Genomic DNA, 23,326 nt, shown 5'->3' with positions numbered 1-23,326 from the left:
GCAGGACAATGTTCTGTTACAGTCTGGGCTAGAAAGGTGAATAAAGAACAGAGAACTACATGTTTGTTTGTTTTTGCCTAATATATGGTGTTCAGGTCACTTTTTATTTAAAAATGTGATGTAATAAAGGTAAAGGGCAAATATTAACCATATATGCTGTACTCTATATATCGCTTGTAATTGGGATAAAGTAAACGTCTGTAAAGTGTTTTAACATAATACGTGGATACGCATTTTGTTTAATATAGCATGCAACGTTTGGGTCAACAATTTGACATTTTATCAGCCGTTCATAAAATAAATCTGGTAATCACCAGAATCCTACCTACAACTACACCATTACTATTGTCACTGCAAAGTTATCATTCATTCGTTCATTCATTTTTTACAGCTTATCCGAACTACTCGGGTCACGGGGAGCCTGTGCCTATCTCAGGCGTCATCGGGCATCAAGGCAGGATACACCCTGGATGGAGTGCCAACCCATCGCAGGGCACACACACACACACTCTCATTCACACACACACACACACACACGCACACACTACGGACAATTTTTCCAGAGATGCCAATCAACCTATCATACATGTCTTTGGCCCGGGGGAGGAAACCGGAGTACCCGGAGGAAACCCACGAGGCACGGGGAGAACATGCAAACTCCACACACACACAAGACGGAGGCGGGAATCGAACTCCCAACCCTGGAGGTGTGAGGCTAACGTGCTAACCACTAAGCCACCGTGCCCCCACAAAGTTATCAAATGATGTTATTAAAACTAGCAACTGCATCCAAATTCCTGAGACTTGGGCCCTTGGATCCTAAGAATATTAGCTCTTTGAGATGTCCCAAGGATACAAAATGTTATAGCATGTGAGAGAAAGAAGCCCTGTATCCAAAGATCAAAGTCTTTAGGTCCGCAAACCTCTAAAGTGCTTGTTGCTGATATCGCTTTGATTGTAATTGAATGGGCAAAATCCGCTTTAAAAATGCTGCTGGATTTATCTTGTACATTTAAAGTCCTTTAAAATTCTGATTCCTTTTGAACTATGAATGTGGATTAAACTGCCTCAGAGATTAGCGTGCTAAAATGTCCATACATTTAATGCCTCATCCCATAGAACTTCTCTTTACCCCCAACATAACCTTATAATGCTGAAGTCAGGAGATGTCATCCAAATGGAGGCCTTTTTTGTCTCGTGTGAAGCAAAGTTGCTCAGGGATAATCTCCCTCATTAACCATGAATAAATATTTAACAATGAAGGATTTGGGTTAAATAGTACTTCATTAGACCAAAGATCAGTTTCTGAATGGTGCCTGTGAAAAGAGAGCCAGGGATACAAAAGAGGAAAAGAAGGGGATGAAGGGGACAGCAAGGGTGAGTATTAAGTGTGAAAGAAAGAGCCACAATGTGTGTGTGAGAGAGAGAGAGAGGGAGAGGGAGGGAGAGAGAGAGTGTGTGTGAGAGAGAGAGAGCGAGCGAGAGAGAGTGAGAGAAACAGAGAGAAAGATAGGAGGGGGGAGATAGAGGGTAGGACGGAGGGAGGAAGCAAGAGAGCGAGAGCGAGCAAGAGAGAGAGCGAGAGAGAGAGAGGTTTAGTAGGTTCTATAAGAGTGAATGATGATGGCTTGGGGATGTAAGGTAGGAAGTAAGAGGCAGTATATGAATTTAACCTGGAGGTTGCAGGCTTTTGTCACTTCCTTCCCAAGCAGGATGTGTTACCATAATCTGATTCTGAATGTCAAATCATTTCCATCTCCCTCGAGAACAATGACTCCCCCTTTTGTTCATTACAGCCCAATCCTATTCACCATCACCAAACGCACAATGACTAAGCGTACTGCACTGGGGTGCATCCTCCCACCTCATGACCAGTGTTCCACTGGTATTAAAGATGAATGAATGAGAGACAATATGAGTAATGATTACAAAATACTGTCAATGATGAGCTCTATATGAACTCTGGAGTGTGTTGTAGCCTCATTATGGCATAAGAATGAAATAAAATTAAATGAAGACTATATACAGTACTATTCATCTTTTCAGAACAGAAACAGTTCACTGAGATTCTCTAGTTGAGGAGGTCGGATTATGTGTCCAACCTTAGGTCTAGTGTGCATGAGAGACCGGCCTTTCCAGAGTGCCAAAAAAAAAGCTGGTTCTGTAAAATGGCTGCCTTCCTTTATACTGTGCAGACCTAGACAGACCCTGCAAATATTTACATATGTAGGTAATATCATGTAGATATCAAACCAGATTCCATGATATAGCATTTTAAAACTGACACATCTTAGTGGCTGGCTTAGTGGTTAGCACATTTGCCTCACACCTCCAGGGTTGGGGGTTTGATTCCCACCTCCGCCTTGTGTGTGTGGAGTTTGCATGTTCTCCCCGTGCCTCGGGGGTTTCCTCCGGGTACTCCGGTTTCCTCCCCCGGTCCAAAGACATGCATGGTAGGTTGATTGGCATCTCTGGAAAAAATGTCTGTAGTGTGTGTGTGTGTGTGTGTGTGTGTGTGTGTGTGTGTGTGTGTGTGTGTGTGAGTGCCCTGCGATGGGTTGGCACTCCGTCCAGGGTGTATCCTGCCTTGATGCCCGATGGCGCCTGAGATAGGCACAGGCTCCCTGTGACCCGAGAAGTTCGGATAAGCGGTAGAAAATGAATGAATGACCGAATGACTGATCCTGGCCACACTCTCATATCCTTCTGACATCTTGTTTATTCTTATAATTGCTACAAGGACTCTTTGCATTTATGCTGTTCAGCAATCCCAGAAATTCAGTCTCAAATATAGCAACTACAACAGAAAAATCATGTGAATTAAATGCTATATCAGTATTGGTGTGTAATATAAAAATATATATATATATATATCGGTCAATCATGGCTCTATATTACACAGTTAGACTAGACTGTATTGCACAATATGAGAGAAACATGTATTATAACCTTGGAAATGATGGAGAGATGTCTCTTGAGGATCCTTTAGCAGCAGGCAATCAGATGCTCTGCCATTATGTTCACAGGCAAACCTCAGGCCAAGGTCATAGAATGCTTCAGGCTGTATTTATGGCTTTTAACACAATTTAACCACGCGCCTTCATTCCCAGTCTACTAACCATTATAGTGATTGGTCAAAGTGAAATGGCCAGTGAAGAGACCCTAGACTCTTGTCAGGTCCAGTTTAGACAACACGCTCTCTCTCTCTCACACACACGCAAACACAAACAGTTATTAAGAGCTGTCACTACCCGTTATCTGCACAGCATACTTGACAGTCTCTCTTTTTCTCTCTCCTTCTCTTTTCATAACATCTATACAGATTTAGGTTGTGAGTCCACGGTGTAAACAAAAATCAAAACAAAATTATATGAGCGAGATGGGATTGGAACCTACAGTATGTATGTGGCTTGTGACTCAGACATCCACTGTAATAGATGTGAACCCTGAAACACACCTAACCATCAAACCCACCTATGTCAGAGACACTGAAATGGAAAGACTATTAGTATAGTATATTATTAGTAAACATCAGTATTTACAGCAACAGTTCTGTGCTTGCGTCTATGCTTCAGGCTTGAAAATGTTATTTCATGATCTTTTGCTATGTTTATTGCGAATCATTCATTCATTCATTCATTCATTCATTCATTTTCTACCGCTTATCCAAACTACTCAGGTCACGGGGAGCCTGTGCCTATCTCAGGCATTATCGGGCATCAAGGCAGGATACACCCTGGATGGAGTGCCAACCCATCGCAGGGCACACACACACACTCTCATTCATTCACACACTAGGGCCAATTTTCCAGAGATGCCAATCAACCTACCATGCATGTCTTTGGACCGGGGGAGGAAACCGGAGTACCCGGAGGAAACCCCTGAGGCACGGGGAGAACATGCAAACTCCACACACACAAGGCTGAGGCGGGAATCGAACCCCCAACCCTGGAGGTGTGAGGCGTATGTGCTAACCACTAAGCCACCGTGCCCCCCTATTGCGCATCAAATACAGGATAAATATTAGAATTAATACCATAAGCTACATTTTGGGTTCTGAGAGTAGGAAAGTAAAGATAAAGGATAAAGGATGAAAAGAGTCGGTGCAATGGGAGAAACAGGGTATATGGGGAAACCGTTTGCCTTTAGAAGACTGACTACAATTCTGTGTCTTTGTGCTTCTGAATGTCACAGCCTCAACTTTATATCTCCTGACAATAGGGAGGAATGGAGGCCAGTACCGTGGTGCACCCTGGGTAATTGTTTATGCTCTAGCACTATGAGTTCTGCACAGCCTGGTACACGGTAATGAAAAGAGGAGCCGATGGCAATGATGAAATACTATAAGGAAATGAAGGAATCCTAACAGGAAATCCTCTCAGGATTCGGATACGTTATACAGTAAGACTCACCGAAAGACAAAGATACCGAATGTGCAAGGTAAATTAAACACAAGTTAGACATTTTCCCAGATTTGTTTATCACATACTGTACATATAAGGATTCCACAGACAAGAAGCCATTTCTGTGAGTGTGTTAGTCCTGGACTTTCACACGTGAGAGTTTTTAAAGCTTTTGCTTTCATAGCAACTATTTTCACCAGCCAAAAAAAAAAGACAAGCTTGTAATTCGTTACAATGTTAACAAGAGAACAAAGCCATGAAACATTCACTGTAAAATATGCTCGGAGTCTCACACTCTCTCCGAGTCCCTTAACCGCATGTGAAAGCCGGGAGCCGAACGTCTAGGAGGGAAAAACGATACCCTTACATTCCATTCAGATTCAAATTCCGTCTGCGAGGAAACCCGGAGCAACAGCATACAGTACGGCAGACTTCTAGACGTTTCATAAGACGAGGAAGAAAGAAGATGCACGATAAGAAAATAAGACAGAGAGAAAAGCCTGCTGAGAAATGCTCAAGCACAAGTGCTTATATGGGCTTTTAATAGAATCATTTTCAAAACTACGTACACCTGAAAGCAGCGTTCATCTGTTAGTGCCGGTGCAGGGCAGGATCGATGGCAGAGTTTCAGAAAGTGCACTTGGTGACAGTTTGATTACAGAAAATGATTTGGCCATAAGCTATTGTCCTCTCTTCTTCGTCTGGATGCCAACGCATCTTCTTCATTCAAAAAAATTGATTTCCTTTTGAGACAAAAGGGGTGGAGAAAGGTCCAGACTACAGCAGTACTGAATGTTAAAGAGCAGTGGGGAAAAGCCTGAAAAAAGGCCCATTATCGCAGCTCGGCTACACGAGCTGTTAGGGAGCTTTGGCCATTCAGCACACTATAAGAATTCAAATGAGAGTTTTGTTAACTGACAGTATTTGAAGGTCAGTGCTGGTAAAATGAAGTCAGAGCTGTACAGTACAGTATGTGATTCTTCTGCTCACTTTCTATACAAATAAATTAAATCGAAGTGAATATGCACTGCATTGGGGGGAAGTCCTGGCCTATTGGTTAGAGAGTTTGACTCCTAACCCTAAGGTTGTGGGTTCGAGTCTCGGGCCGGCCACGATTGAGGTGCCCTTGAGCAAGGCACCGAACCCCCCCAACTGTTCCCCAGGCGCCGCAGCATAAATGGCTGACGGTGTGTGTGTACAGTACACTGCTGTGTGTGTGTGCACTTTGGATGGGTTAAACACAGAGAACGAATTCTGAGTACGGGTCACCGTACTTAGCCGTATGTCACTTTCACTATTAAACTGTTTTCTGTTCAAATGACCCCTTACCTAATTTTTTACATGGTCTGTCAATGAGCATAAGTTATGCACTTCTATTCATTCGATTAATATAACCAGTACTGTTAATAGCACTCTGTAGTTCATAGTTGCAGCAGGTATGTACTGTAGCATTGCCACCTTACAGCTCCAGGGTGTCCAGTTCAAACCTGATCTCAGCTTCCGTCTCTGCCCTTTTTTCTGCAGACCTCCCTGTGTCCATGTGTGTTTCCTCTGGGTTCTCCTGTTTCCTCATACATCCTAAAAACATGCTGATATTTAGACTGGAAGATAAACTGCACCTTGTTGTGAGTACCACTCTACCATGGCTCGGACCAGGCTAAAGCAGTTAATGAAGATGACGTTAATGATCATGGTCATGCCACACGATACAGACAGAAATACAGTAGCATGCTGAAATTATATTTACTACAAATTGTCGTTACAATATGCGTAAAACAAACTATTGAATCTGTGATGCGACTGACCTGAATATTCATTTGACCAAATTTCTGTTTAGTGTCCTAAAACACACCAGTGATACGATTTATGAAAACATGTACGGCTTACACACGATCTCCCTGATGGGCAAAGATGGCCAAAAATGAGCTCCCATTGTTTACAGGGGATTGTTTACAGGCTTTCATTTCCAGAAGCTAAACATCATCATATTAAACAACATAGTTATTTATAGGATATTTATAAAATCTAATATTTCTAAATGCTTATCTATAAGCACATATATATGTGATAATGCTAAAAGTACAGATACATCCATACAGTTGTATTGTCTGCTTCTCTGGGGAATACAAAGGCTGTACAGGTCCAGCTGGCCATGATTATGTATCACACTGGCGAGAACAAGGGGTCCTACTGACTTAGGGATGGTTCGATATTGGTGCCGGAAGCGTCAGTCAAAAAATACTGCAGTGGCGAATCTTTTGGAAAGAACAATAGGAACCATTTAGATTTACTGTATAGGACAGACGATGGTAAATAGGCTTGGACATTGTGGTCAAACTTACATATTCGTGATGCTCATGCATTAGTGTGACGGAAATGTAAGGAAACAACAGACGAGCAACTAAAAATGTCACTGCAGGATGTGATCACTGTCAGCAAGAACAGTGCATCCACAACTGTGGAAATGGCAGAAAAAAAGTGTTATTATGAGATGAATCATCCTTCACCATTCTCCTGACAAGTGGGTGAGTAGCTGGTACAAGCCTGAGTGCTTGACTCCTACAGTGAGGGGGTACAGTGGCTCTATTATTCTGTGAAGGGCATGTATTTATGCTGGCATGATCAGGGTCCGTATACCCCCTTAAAACCAAATGCATTACAAGTGTTGTGTGTAGCATCACATCGTATGTCACTCCAAGACCTTATTTAATTCCATTAAAAAATTTTTTTTTAGATGTTTTAATCCACGATGGCAGACCAAATTCATGTCCACACGGCCCTTGTTTTATATTTAGTGTTGTTTTTTTTTGCATGAGTGAAATCCATTAAAATCTCAAAACCACACTTTCTATAAGCAGTGTATTTTATTTTAAATAATTAAAAAAGTACTGGGGCACGGTGGCTTAGTGGTTAGCACGTTGGGGGTTCGATTCCCGTCTCCGCCTTGTGTGTGTGGAGTTTGCATTTTCTCCCCGTGCCTCGGGGGTTTCCTCCGGGTACTCCGGTTTCCTCCCCCGGTCCAAAGACATCCATGGTAGGTTGAATGGCATCTCTGGAAAATTGTCTGTAGTGTGTGAGTGTGTGAGTGATTGAGAGTGTGTGTGTGTGTGTGTGCCCTGTCGTGGGTTGGCACTCCGTCCAGGGTGTATCCTGCCTCGATGCCCGATGACGCCTGAGATAGGCACAGGCTCCCCGTGACCCGAGGTAGTTCGGATAAGCGGTAGAACATGTCTCAGTATGTCTCTACAGAACTGTATGTATTTTAGACACACTATTAGGAAACTGACCATGTAAATGTGATGGAAATCGAAGAGCACAAAACCTTCATCACAATGGTGGACCATCCATAATGAAATCTATATTAAATGCTAAATAGCTTCTGGGTAAAGACTATAAAGCCCCCCACTGTGGATGACTTTGATCGCCGTGCTACTGTCAGGGTCTGAAGACAGCAAGACAGCAAACACAATATGTCCTTAAGGTATTTTATTCATCAAGAGAAGTGTCATGTGCAAAGGTTGATGAGCAACCCAAGAGACTTCTCAAAATTGATGTGTTCCAGTGTGAGATGACTTTTGCCACAGGGGTGGAAGAGAAATACTGACAATTTGACCATACTACTGTATAAATGCTTTTATGTTAGCAATGTTTAGAAAAATGATTTAGACAGTAGTGTATAGTGAAATATACAGTATAGCATGTATTCTTCTGTACACAGCCAAGCAGGACTTTAAAACTGCTCAAGGTTAAGATGTTTGACATAAACTGTAAACCATGATATAAAAAAAAAACATTCAGCTGACCTGAAGTACCACTTTCCCTATCAGCTGGATTAGACTGTAATGTAACCGTGCATGCGGCAAGACCTCAAATCACGGGAGACAAGAAAAGCCTCACTGTAAGCTTTATGATGAGAAGAACAAAGGCTAGACACTGTTGCACCTGTCAGCTCAGAGTCTGATGGAGGCTCGGGTTATGCTCCACTCTGCACAGCTCACTTACACAGTCAGCTCAGCAAACATTAACCAATTCGTACCGTCGTCTCTGCAGCAAGCACTGACCGGTGAGGTGAGCTTTATGTCCTGATAACTACTGCTACAGTTTAGTAGTTTAGTTTGTGCTAAGAGCATGATTTAAAAAAAAATAATTAAAAATTGGCTCAGTATCCCAAACATGAATGTTTATCACAGGTATTCAAGACTATAATATCTTCTCATTTTTATTCTCCAAAAATAACCTTATACATTCCTTCAGGTGCATACTACACTATAAACAGTGACAGAAAAGCTTTTTTGACTATTTATCATATATTTAATATGCCACAGCACCCAAAATGTAACGCTGTCTCTATGGAAACGGACAGGAATCAAGCGCGTCTCAGTTCTTAGTCGAGCCTGACACTTATCAGCCAATCAAAAAAAAAGAGGCTACACAATAGCCAATCAGAAAATAGCACTATCTGGGTAAGATTTAACGCAACAACCAACTAAAAAAAAAAACATTCATTAGCGAGGATATTTTCGATGGTCGGTTTGAAAAAAAACAAACCTCGACACGAAACAGCTCGTCTCTGGACGGGACATTGTCCTCAATCATGACCCTAAAAATGTCTGCGCTTGTGTCGAACTGTTTTAAATGGGATCAACATTACAAATGATAAAGGAGTCCAAAAGGCAACAAACACTTACAATAAACAACACCAGTCATAATCTCTCTCTCTCTCTCACACTCACTCACACACACACACACACACAAATTACTCACTCACTCTCACTCATTTTCACAAGGCGGAGGCGGGAATCGAACCCCGACCCTGGAGGTGTGAGGCGAACGTGCTACCCACTAAGCCACCGTGCCCCACACACACAAATTAATAAATGGAAATTAAACAAATACTTTGTATTTGGTTAAATTGCGGTCAGTGTTTTTTTAGGTTTTTTTGGGGGGGGTAGGAGAAGAGAAGTGATTCGGGGGGTGGGGGTGTTGGTGTTGGAGGTGTCCCGCTTGCCTGTCTTCAAAACTCGACAGCCCTGTATAAATATCTGACAATAAAGTCTAACCTTCAGTGAGATTCATTAGTAGAAATGTCTACTTGAAGCCAGTCTCATGGCTTGACTTTGGTTAAATCTCTATGAACTTTTACAAACTCTCCCACACTGCCTTCCTTCACTTTATCTGCTGTCACTGATTCGTGTCTGTAGAGAATTTGTTAACAGTGCATACACTGTGCAAAAGGCCAAACAGTCCCTGCCCTCCCATTTCACTCTGTGTACACTAGAGTAATGACTCCTGCTGAGACTGAAGGGACATGTTCACCGAATGCCGCTCGCTGCCCACTTCTGTAGCAGGAACACGACCCATTTATCCAACTTTCCCTCGGATAATAACTGTAGAGTCCGGTGTGATGTGTGTTACCGTAACATCGGCCTAAGCGATTGCTATTAATGCAAGAGTTAAAAGTTGATTGAAAGGATAGCTGACATCCAGCACTCTAGTTCAATGAACTATTTATTCACCTTAAAGCTGATGTGACATTTAGGTCGATATTAACCCTCCCTTTTAAATTAACTGTACAAACTGAACCAGGGAAAAATTGAGGATGAGCATGACATAAGTGAGGATTGATGCTAACACATTACTGGCATCGCTGGAGCAGCTTAAGTCTGTCTCCATGACAACACTGAGAAGGGTGCTCCAGCAGCAGAGCACTAGGGGTTCTCCATCTTTTTGAAATATCGGAACATTTAATGTTACCGAAGGGAAACACGTACAAAATCAATCCGATCTATTCGGAATGCATTTCTTCTTTGTGTTCATATCTAGAGTTATTGAAGTGGATTATTACCGACAATGACCCCTGCCGTCTAGAGAACAAGAGACACGATAGATATGGTCACATCCAATACGCCTGAATCTAATGAGAATATTAACTGAGGCGAAAGCACACAAAGGCCAATGGTAATGAGTCACATGCACTAAAATGTGTTTGTTCAGCAAACCTTTAGCTTCAACCTTTTTCAGGATGAATTTTTAGCCGAGGATTTCACACTAGCACATCTGCCAAGGTGTGAACTACTGTACTTTTGTTTTTCTTTTCTTTTTTTGTCTTTAAACTTTGTTCTAAACATCTGTCCTAAAACAGCTGGTCTCTAAATCTCACTGTACGTTCTGCTTTTTGAAGCTGATTGAACAAATATATACACAAACGCCGGCCACTTTCACAGGAACAATGGCGTGGTTGCTGGAGGATTGCAGATGTTTGGAGTATTTTAGTCACTGCTGATTATCTGATATTTCACACATGACGTGGCGTTTACACCGAATGCTCCTGCTGCTGAAGTGATAATATTTTATGCCACAAAACCCAAGGGGTCCCAAAATGGTTCCACGAACATGACTATGAGTTCAGTGACCTTGAGTGGCTTCCTCCGTTACCATATCTGATACGGTAGAGCAATATGAAATTAACTACAGCAGGAGAGTCTGAGGACGAATGTAGAGTAGACAATTCTGTATCGATTGTGTGATAAAATTATGTTGCTATGGAACAGAATCTCAAGGGAATGTGTCCAACACCAAAAACTGCTGAGACCTAAAGGGTAAGTGTGGTTGTTTAGATTAGATTAGATTAGATTAGAATAGATAGATAGATAGATAGATAGATAGATAGATAGATAGATAGATAGATAGATAGATAGATAGATAGACAGACAGACAGACAGACAGACAGACAGACAGACAGACAGACAGACAGACAGATAGATAGATAGATAGATAGATAGATAGATAGATAGATAGATAGATAGATTTAGATGGATAGATACTGTAGATAGATAGATAGATAGATAGATAGATAGATAGACAGACAGACAGACAGACAGACAGACAGACAGACAGACAGACAGACAGACAGATAGATAGATAGATAGACAGATAGATAGATAGATAGATTTAGATGGATAGATACTGTAGATAGATAGATAGATAGATAGATAGATAGATAGATAGATAGATAGATAGATAGATAGACAGACAGACAGACAGACAGACAGACAGACAGACAGATAGATAGATAGACAGACAGACAGACAGACAGACAGACAGACAGACAGACAGATAGATAGATAGATAGATAGATAGATAGATACTGTAGATAGATAGATAGATAGATAGATAGATAGATAGATAGATAGATAGATAGATAGATAGATAGATAGACAGACAGACAGACAGACAGACAGACAGACAGATAGATAGATAGATAGATAGATAGATAGATAGATAGATAGATAGATAGATAGATACTGTAGATAGATAGATAGATAGATAGATAGATAGATAGATAGATAGATAGATAGATAGATAGATAGATAGATAGATAGATAGACGGACGGACGGACGGACGGACGGACGGACGGACGGACGGACGGACGGACGGACGGACAGACAGATAGATACTGTAGATAGATAGATAGATAGATAGATAGATAGATAGACAGACAGACAGACAGACAGACAGACAGACAGACAGACAGACAGATAGATAGATAGATAGATAGATAGATAGATAGATACTGTAGATAGATAGACAGACAGACAGACAGACAGACAGATAGATAGATAGACAGACAGACAGACAGACAGACAGACAGACAGACAGACAGACAGATAGATAGATAGATAGATAGATAGATAGATAGATAGATACTGTAGATAGATAGATAGATAGATAGATAGATAGATAGATAGATAGATAGATAGATAGATAGATAGATAGATAGATAGACAGACAGACAGACAGACAGACAGACAGATAGATAGATAGATAGATAGATAGATAGATAGATACTGTAGATAGATAGATAGATAGATAGATAGATAGATAGATAGATAGATAGATAGATAGATAGATAGATAGATAGACAGACAGACAGACGGACGGACGGACGGACGGACGGACGGACGGACGGACGGACGGACAGACAGATAGATACTGTAGATAGATAGATAGATAGATAGATAGATAGATAGATAGATAGATAGATAGATAGATAGATAGATAGATAGATAGATAGATAGATAGACGGACGGACGGACGGACGGACAGACAGATAGATACTAAATGCTAAAACAGAATTAAATTTGCAAGCTGAAACCCATTCAGTGCACTTATCATGGACCATAACATCACTTCTCTATTAGATCTGTGGGACTAGATACAGTAAGTTCATGACAAACCTGGAGAAATAGAGGTAACCATCCTGCAAAGCCTCCAAGCAAGGATAATAAAATAAGAACTTTTCAGTTGAACAAGTCTATCCATCAATCGAAATACACAATTAGTATTGTTCTATCTTGTGAGGTTTACCACAACATATTAAAAATGTTAACAAGTGTAGGAAAATAGCATTGTACATCTGTACATACAGATAATAACAGTCTATATTTACATTGTCTATCTGCTACATGCTAGTTTGTTTTTCTTTAAACTGGGTTTTTACTTACAGTGTGTGTGTGTGTAATATTGAATATGACAATAAATGCTTCTTCTTTTTTTTTTAAATCTAAATTTAAAATCCATCTAATGAAAAATGGGTAAAACTAAAGAGAGGATAGTAGAAAGCAGTCCAACAGAAAATAACTAAAGCTAGGAAATGAAAAAAAGAGCAATGATGCATCAAAATCTGTCATTTGTCAGCTTCAAAATGACACTCATAGCAATGGTTATTACCACATTGCTATTCACAGCTGTACACATACATAAATAGCTGCGGACAAAATCTTAACAACAGCCGTCGGTCCACTAAACACACATGCATCATACTGGGTGTTAATTAATGTTTCAATCTGCGAACCGTACAAGAGTTACACTTCCGTAGTATTCGGAAATAGAGACGGTTAAGAAATACAGACATGCTTTAAAATGATACCATCTACCCAGACGTTCAGCATGAAAATAAACAGAAATTCACTTCTTTTAAAGTATCTCTTGCCCAAATCCAGCACATTAGCGTTTAATAAAATCCCCTAGTGCTCTTTGAAGAGGAATCTGAAGAGGCTGATTCCCTTCATCAGTAACGATTGAAAATCTTGGCTCACCTGTCTCCGACTGCAATATCTCACACTCCCCCAAGTCCTCGATGCACAAAATCACAGAGGCTTAGTGCTCTTAATTGCACTCTCTATTACTTAACAAGAATTGCTTATCAGTAGGAATGCACTGCAATTATTTTTTATCAAGGTGAGCTTGACTCAGTGACTAATAATACACTTGGTCTCTGCTCTCGAAGACAGACACAACAATCTCTTTAGAAAGCACAAGTCAGACTGATTGGTATGATTCACTCGCCATGTGCTTGAGCTGATTGGCCTTATTTTACTGATTATGAATTGCAGGAAGGAAATCAAGATATATTCTCATAAATCTGTCAAATAGACTCTGTAGGGTTTTATGGCTTTGGTGCACACACACACACACACACACGCTTCACTCTATACTATTATTACAAACATTCACATACGGTCTTAGGTCACGGATATATCTAGCTTTTTAATATAAGGAATGCATTCAGAATTGTATGAACGGCATCTAAGGTACGTATCAGCATGGTGTCCGTGTACCTGTACCATATTTGCATTATTTATGCTAGTATCCCAGCTAGTGCACTAGAGTGTATAAGCCAATCAGTAGGTCAATACCGATTTCCATTCCCTGCACAACAGGGTGTGAACATGAACAGTGAACTGATTTCCATAAAGTACATCCACACTCCATGTAGAAGCATGTGACTGTAACTGGATTCCACATTTCTACATAAACTCAGACACTTCCTTTCTCAGTTTGACAAGCTAATTTTGCTAATGTTTCACACAGGTACACACATTAGCCCACTGCCAGTATCAGCAAATTACTACATAATCAGAGGATACATGCTAATAGTGATCTCTGCTCTCAAAGTGTGAGCTGTTTCAAGCTATAATTGTGACCGGAAATAATAAAGATTCAGTAATGGGTTGATAAAGAATTTGACAAAAGAATTTTTTCTGATTGGGGGCACAGTGGCTTAGTGGTTAGCACTACCCTCACACCTCCAGGGTTAGGGGTTTGATTCCCGCCTCCGCCTCGTGTGTGTGGAGTTTGCATGTTCTCCCCGTGCCTCGGGGGTTTCCTCCGGGTACTCCGGTTTCCTCCCCCGGTCCAAAGACATGCATGGAAGGTTGACTGGCATCTCTGGAAAATTGTCCGTAGTGTGTGAGTGTGTGAGTGAAAGAGAGTGTGTGTGTGCCCTGCGATGGGTTGGCACTCCATCCAGGGTGTATCCTGCCTCGATGCCCGATGACGCCTGAGATAGGCACAGGCTCCACGTGACCCGAGAGGTTCGGATAAGCGGTAGAAAATTAATGAATGAAAGAATGAATTTTTTCTGATATTAGTTTGGACTGGAGGCAGATCTGTTTATTTTAGAAATACTGGACTAAAGTGATTACATTGCCAAGGGCACCGAAACTCTGTGCTGTTTTTAACATTGGTCCTAAATGTTCAGTAAGTTTCAGAAATATTGGCAACCCTCATGGAATACAAAAACAAATAAATCAAATCAAATGAGTGATACTTTAGGAATAATAAGTATTTTAGCACAATAGATTTTCACACCTAAAAAAACAAGTGGTGCAAAACACCTAATACAGAATGCCCCAACAAATAAGAAATGCTGCCTCATTTGTTAAGAATAATTTCTGTAATTTGTTAGAGAATTGGAGTGGAAAATTGGAGTAGTAAGGTCTTGTAGACTGCTCATGGATACAATTCTGTACAATTCTTATAGACTTCAAACTCAATTTGATACTTTTACAAAACTTTTATATTGTGTCCCTGGTTGTGCTTCTAGTTCATTTTTTAACCAGCCAACCAACCAACCAGCCAACCAACCAACCAACCAACCAACCTACCTACCTAAATACCTACCTACCTACCTACCTACCTACCTACCTACCGACCGACCGACCGACCGACCGACCGACCGACCGACCGACCGACCGACAGGACTATAAGCCACAACTTTTTTCAGAAGCTTTGAACCTTAAACGATGACATGGCTAATATATGGATTTTTTCCTGCTTTCAAAAAAACAAACAAAAAAAAAAAAAACACATTCTGGGACATGACCATTTTTTTGGCGGCATGAAGCTTTCATTAAACCAATTAAATTGCCGAATGGGTTAAAGGTACGGTCTTCGATGTTTGAGAAATGGTTCAGAAAACTGAGTCGGGATAACAAACAAAAAATCAAAACAAAGATCTAAACAAACGTGTAGCCAGAAAGGGGTGGATCTTGTCGGAGAGAGTGTTCTGTGCGCATGTGTGACATTAGCAGGAAGCGGTTTTAACATTGACATGGAGGATAAAAACAAAGCAAGAAAGTGTTATTTGTGTAGTAACAGCGTTTAGATCAGGAGTTATTGACTCGGGAAACTCCAATCTGTGAATATGTGGCCAACTTCCTGCTCCTTCTGTTCTCTCCAGCGCTGGAAAGCTGCTCCTATATTAACACGTCCTACTTCTTGCCTTATCGTAAGTCTTTCTTCGCTTTCTTTCTTTGTTTTTATCCTCCATGTCAATGTTAAAACCACTTTCTGCTAATGTCACACATGCGCACTGAACACTCTCTCCGCCGCATATTGACAAGCCCCGCCCCTTTCTGCTCATTGGCTACACGTTTGTTTTGTTTTTTTAATCTTTTTTAAAAAAAAATTAAAGACCCTGCCTTTAACTCCAACACCGAAGGAGATGACTTCAGTGGTTTCAGTGCACAGGAAGATAGTGACCAATGACTTTCATGGTAGGCTACTGTTTACTGCTAATTTTTAATTTTTTGTTAAAGCCTATTTATTTTTCTTACAAGCCGTGTTTCGTTAAAGCCTGTGTAAAGGTCATTTGTTTCAATTTACCTGTAGGCACCAGCGGCTTATAGACATGTGCGGCTTATTAATGTTCAAAATAATAATTTTTTAAAAATTCAGTGGGTGAGGCTTATATTCAGGTGCGCTCAATAGGAAATTACGGTACACATAATCACAGTGTTTAATGTTTTTTTTTTTTTCAATGAAGCTTGCAATTCATGTGTGAATTTCTGAGCATACTGTAATAGATGCTAATATATTTCTGACTAACGTTTAGATTAAAATAGTCTGAGCTGAATGCTTCAACCCTGCAGCACTCATTTACACGCAGTCCAAATTAACACGTGTGATGGAGTGTTGAGTGTGTGGACCAGTGGGCCACACTGAATGTTTAGTTCAAGAAGCAATCTGAAATGCAATTTAATGTTTGAAACCCCAAGTCCAAATATACCTTGATACATTTACCTCAAAGAAGCATCTCACACAGATCTGCTTGTGTGGACTGTGTGTCATGTAGTTCCAACCCAACTAAATTACCACCACAGGTCCACACTGGTGGCTTGCAAACACACATGGATGGGCAATATAAAAACAACAACTGGCTTCGGGTGGAGAAAAAAACACCCTCGACACCCTCTGCGGATCCAGAACACTCTGAGATGCTTTAATATTTGCTCAAATATTTAGAGATTTGGGCTGAAATCAAATTTAGCTGAAATGAGCAAACAGTGTTTAGGTCTTGGGCACAAGCTGAGCTCTGACTGAGTATGGCCTGTCCGATCTCTGGCCGAACGTTAGACTTTAATGCTCCTGATACAAAAATATATGGGACAGAACACAAACTGGAAAGATTTGTATACTGTACTGTACCTTTATTCCAACTGAAGCCACTACAAAGGAATTGATGTTCAAATGGTTATCGTGAATCTATAATTAAATAATAGGCTAATTAAATATCAATCCAATTGAAAGCACACCCAAATTCAATTTAGGCCTCCAAGCCTTTAGGTTTAATCAAAGATCATTGGCTATTAGCAGACAATCAAAGAGAAGGTCAATATCGGAGACAATGAGACTGTCAGCGTCTGTCTGTCATAGCCTGCAGGCCCAAATGCTCCACATACACATGGCAGCCCTAATGGGTGAGTTAAAAGGCTAAGCATTAGATCAATATGATATATGCAACCTTTTTGTGCTTCAGGTCAACTAACACACGCTTTAAAAAACAACGATCTTACCAGAATTAGCATTGGACAAATCTGATAAGTAATTAACAGAACATGCCATTACGGGAAAAATAATCAACGACAGGACGGTGTGATTTCTACCCTAATTTTATTTTGTTAACAATTAGAGCCAATAAATATTTTTTTTATTAAAGAATGACATTTGCATTGTATCCATTTACAGTTATATATTTGACACTTTTAATATCGTGGATCGTCTGTGAAATATGTATATCACTTAGGTAGGATTGCAAAGGGGCGGAAAGTTTCCGGTAAATTTCCGGAAACTTTCCACCGGAACTTAATCTGGGGAATTTTGGGAATATTCCAAATTGGAAACTTTATGGAAATTTATAGGAATTTACAGGAATGTATGGGAATTATTTGTAAATATTATAGGGAAATGTATATAAACTATATCATATACAAACATAAATAAACTTTTTTTTGGTCATAAGCAGACATAAACTTTATCATTGTAATAAATATATTTCCCTATGATTGCTGTAAAATGAAAGCATCCCTCACTCTTGTGCTTCTAAAAAAGTCCCAATCAAAATGTAAAATGAAGCATTTTTTTCTCAAAGGTTTCTGCTTCTGTGGTAGTCAAGGCCTGGAAAATGGAGGTGAATCCCCCCCTTAAGTGATATATGGAGGATTTATTTTTTTTATTTCAGGGGGGAGTGGGTGTGTCATCAAATTATCTGTGCATGTGGTAACACTCCTAATTTACTGCTTATTAAGAGTTAGTAAGGTAGTTATGAAGTTTAGGTATTGGATACAATTAAGAATGTAGAATAAGGTAATGCAGAATAAGGCATTAATATGTGTTTAATAAGTACTAATAAATAGCCAATATTCTATTAATATTCATGCTAATAAGCAACTAGTTAAATGACCCTAAAATAAAGTGTTACTGTGCATGTTATGGAAGAATGCAAGTACATGGAAGGGGTTTGGCCTCAATGGCCCTCCAGTAAGCAGTGTGCTGTGTGCAAGTGACCGAGGAATGCGGGGTACAAATTCAACTTAAATTGCATAAAATCTTGTTGTTTTAAACAAAATTATACTGCAAATTTTTTTTAACTACATTTAGGTTCCTTGTGTCCTGCCTTGATGCCCGATGACGCCTGAGATAGGCACAGGCTCCCCGGGACCCGAGGTAGTTCGGATAAAGCGGTAGAAAATGAATGAATGAATGAATGAATGAATGAAGGTTCCTTGTTATAGGCAACTCTGCATTTTTTTAAAAAATTCCCAGTTTATTCCCATTAATTCCCATATATTCCTGTTAATTCCCATATATTCCCATTAATTCCCATTAATTCCCATATATTCCTGTTAATTCCCATATATTCCCATTAATTCCCATATATTTCTGTTAATTCCCATATATTCCCATTAATTCCCATATATTCCCGTTAATTCCCATATATTCCCGTTAATTCCCATATATTCCCATTAATTCCCATATATTCCTGTTAATTCCCATGGAAAGTTTCCAACCTTGAAAATTCCCGGTATTTTGCAACCCTACACTTACAGTAGGTCATAACAGCTATAAAGAGTCATCCCTTTGAAGTCAAACAGAAACCACTAGAGTGCTTTGTTCTGAATGGTTTCCCATGCCAGCAATATAAAGAAATTACTCTTTGCATTTACATTTATTTCATGATATACAACTAAGCACCAGAGGGTCCTAGTGGCCTCGCTCAGGAGCCCAGCGGTGTCAGCTTGGAGATCCTGGGATTTGAATTCACAACCTTCTGATTTTCTCTTCCTCTTACTGAATATAAAAACACATATTTGGATATAAACCTGTACAGGAACTTATCTAAGAGCTGTGCTGAAATTCGAAATCATGTTCTTCTTGATCAGAATCGAGAATTCAACAGTGTTGTGGCTTAAAAAGGTTTATTTTGAATGCCGTCTGTGTTTCTGTGTTTCTGTCTCACTGACATGTTTCCTCCTTTATGATGAAAGGATGCTTCGGGTGTGCTGGTGTATGGAGCACAGTGAAGGCTTTCTCACCTGAGTAAACAGTGCTTGCAAGGCAACTCTGTCAGAACAGCATATGGTTCATAAACATTATTTACAGAGCTTTGGATCTACTACACAGGGAATTTTCCAAAATAGGTCTCACCCAAACACCACTGCACAAACGAGTACAAAACAATGACGTGCCATAGTTCTTTCATCGTCGACTCGACATGCGACAATGAATGAAATGAGTTTGTTTGAAACTGAGATGTAAACATGCACCTGGTGTAGTTTTTCCCACAGAACTCCGAGATGTGTGTCAGATCTTAACCCAAAACATGGCACAACTAGTTCATTCATCTATAATTCAATGCTGCACATACTGTACTCTATACTCTGGTAGAAATAAAATGAATTATATTATCAGACTGTGTTACAAATAAGGCTTGGTGTCAATCATTTCAGCATTTCCTCTTATCTAATATAAACTTAGAATGAAGTTAAAAAAAAAGCCATTACACAGTTTCTAAGCAGCTTTTCCCATTTTATCCATTATCACTCCCAGTAGGAGCACAGCAGGACACGAGGCTGCGACGACAAAATATCTGCTGGAGAATCCGCTCCCAAAAGCGCACGATGACATCGCCTGACTTACTGTATGATGAAATCTATCTTTTATTTCTGCAGAAAACAGAGATTGTGATCGTTTATATGTAACACAGAAACTTGTACTTGACATTCATCCTTGATGATAAACTACAGAGAAAGCAGGATCACAAACTGTAAGTAAAAAACTGTCAGGCAGTTTGTGTGTGTGTGTGTGTGTGTGTGTGTGTGTGTGTGTGTGTGTGTGTGTGTGTGTGTGTGTGTGTGTGTGTGTAAAGGAAAAGACGAAAAGAAAAAAAACATGCTGCAGCTTGTCGGCCTCAATGAGCCTTAACACTCCATGTAGTACACACACTCTTTCTTTACCGACTCTTCCCACTCTTCCTCTACTTCCCTTCCTTCTCCACATCAGCTCCTATATATACACACCTTAATATGGTGTGACACGCAACACACACTTACTGTCTGTCCATACAGAAGTTACTAATCCCATGCTCATGGCTGGTAAGAAACTTTTGGGAAGAAAACAACAAAGAATCTCCTCTCTCTCTCTCTCTCTCTCTCTCTCTCTCTCTCTCTCTCTCTCTCTCTCTCTCTCTGTACTGTAGCATTTACTGTAACAAACATACAGCTCATGGCGTCATGTCTGCTAAAAGAGGACACTGACTAATTGCCACGTGTGAAGGGCATTTCTCATTATTAAATTATTAAATTTTCGTTATTATACATAATTCAAAGACACAATAAAAACAGAACTGAAATGGAGCCGTATATAGTTGCGTTTGCCTTCATCTCCGATCTCTGTAGAAATCTATGAAGAGGAGAAGCAGTGAAGAAAAGAGGAGAGTGTGTTAGTGAGCGACGACGCAGCTCTCACCATGTGTCTATTGAGTACACCTCACACTGATGGAACGAATTACGCAAATCACAAAGCTATTTTTAACATGCATCCATTGTCTGAAAAAAAAAAGAAAAAAAAAAAGAAAGAAAAGAGAAATACCTGGACATAAAATATCAGAGAGGAACAATAAGGAGCAAGTGAACTGCGTCAGAAACACCTTTTTTTTTCAACATATAGACGATTTGCTTAAATTCAAATGATATGGTTGAGTCTAAAGGCACACAAATACTGTGTGTTACCACCCACACGCTTATCATTGAAATTAAAAGGACAGCTTCACCATAGCAACACAGCAAGCATCCCCACTCACCAGTCTTTCCATTACAGAAAACTCCCACACACACACCTGTCCCAGATCACCTCTGGTCCCACACTCTTCCTTCTAATTTGAATGTGGGAAGAGAGAAGCACTGAGCTTCCATTAAATCTGTAAAAACACACTATTTACGCAGGTTCTGTTCGGAGAAGCCCCTCAGGAGTCCTTCTGATTAAAAACAGAGAACACAATAAGCCATTAAGTTCCAACCGGTTATTCTTCATACGGTACGCAGATAGAGCTTAATCGTCCTCTATACACATACAGTACACACTAGCAACTGCAAAGTCGTTGACAGGCAAAGATTTCCAAACGGACGTCCTATACACAGAACGTGTAACTCAAACTAAATGCACGCACATGCTGGTGACGTCTGGGTAATATAAACGATAAGTGTGTGTGGCCTATCAAAGAGTAACAGATATCTAAGGTTGATATCTAAGGACAAGATATCTAAGGACAAGATGTTTGACCTTTTTCGTGTTCGTCTATGGTAACCGTTTTGTCCTGGTCTGACAAGAGGACACAATCAATCTTTCAGGAATTTTTAATTTTTTTAAATCGAGGAAAAAAAACTTATGGGAACACACGAGATAGTAAATGAGATTTCATGAGCATTAATAAAAAAAAAAAAACAGACAGTAATTGTTGTCGTCTTTTAAACGTTCCTGAAACGTTAGATCGTAAGATAGAAAAATACATAGATCCATGTCATGGATGTCATGTCATGTCATGTCATGTCATGTCATGGATGTGGTGGCCTAGTGGTTATGGTTGAGCTACCAGTCGGAAGGTTGTGAGTTCGATTCCTACATCCACCAAGCTGCCACTGCTGGGCCCCTGAGCAAGGCCCTTAACCCTCGATTGCTCAGTTGTATAAAATGAGATAAAAATGTAAGTCACTCTGGATAAAGGTGTCTGCTAAATGCTGTAAATGTCATGACTGGATTAGGGAATCATGCATTCGTCTGTTTTTTAAAAATCTGTACTCTTCTTTCATGTTTCTAGTTTCTGCAAAGACCACAATTAAGACCATATGATTATTAAACGTACTGTAAGCATGGCTACACTGAGTAACTCAAGTCAAGTACCCTTTTAGATGAATAAAACTGCAGAGAGACAAAGACCAAGACATAGGAAACATGAAAGCGAGAGAGTGAAGCTTGACATTATGCGCCGAAGGTTTTTCACTGAGGAAACAATGCTCTGTGCCAGACATTTTAACAAGTCTGCAGTCTACCCAGCTGACGTATAAAGTGACAGAGCTTATGGAAACCAAGTTGATGTGGTATGAGCAGATGAGGTCTATTATATATTAAGTAGTGTGAACAGAATGCTGACACAAGCATGGCTTCTCAGGAAAATTCTTAAGAGTTATAAAAATAGTCCCTTCCCTCAGTGATCTAGTCTCCTACCCCTGCCGGGTCGGAAAGCTATTTCACCACTGCCTCCTAAACTAATCATATCATGAGGTCATACTTTGGATCAATTTTTTGTTATGCAAGAAATGAGCCTTTCTCAGTGCGCAAATGAAATACATTAACAGAGTATGTACTCGATGCAGAGATAGCGGTTCCAGTCATCGTTTAATTGCTGGCGTTTGATAAACAGTTTGTTCAAAGCAGGCAAAACATCATACACATATCATGCCCAACTAGGCCATAAGTAATTAGTAGGAAAAAGTGAGCAATTAGTATCATTAAAAATGAAGAACCCCATCATTTCCTAGCCTTCGGGAGTTTTTTTTTCAGAAATGTCTGGATGCGCTACATGATCTTCTTTGGAAATGAGCAGGAGACGAATCGGATTTTCTGTAATCACATAATAGCTTCCAGGAACTGTGAGTGAGTATTAAAAGCCAATCTCCTTTCGGAACCAAAAGATGACTTTCCCTCGGATATTTACCTCTACCCGGCGGAGCTTTCCAAAATCTCCATCAACTAAAATTACAGGCAAGATTTTGGTTATTAAATAAAGACATTTTATTAGTTT

General features: G+C 40.0%; 1 protein-coding gene across 2 annotated transcripts in view; it reads right to left on the bottom strand.

The window, feature by feature from the left end:
• Window positions 1-23,326, bottom strand: part of ndst2b (N-deacetylase/N-sulfotransferase (heparan glucosaminyl) 2b) — a 67,028-nt gene that overhangs the window by 18,388 nt on the left and 25,314 nt on the right. The gene's annotated exons all lie outside the window — the stretch shown is intronic.

Source organism: Tachysurus fulvidraco, chromosome 8 (assembly GCF_022655615.1).
Source record: "Tachysurus fulvidraco isolate hzauxx_2018 chromosome 8, HZAU_PFXX_2.0, whole genome shotgun sequence".
NCBI classification, from domain to species: Eukaryota; Metazoa; Chordata; class Actinopteri; order Siluriformes; family Bagridae; genus Tachysurus; species Tachysurus fulvidraco.
This window is presented reverse-complemented; position numbering and strand designations above follow the sequence as displayed.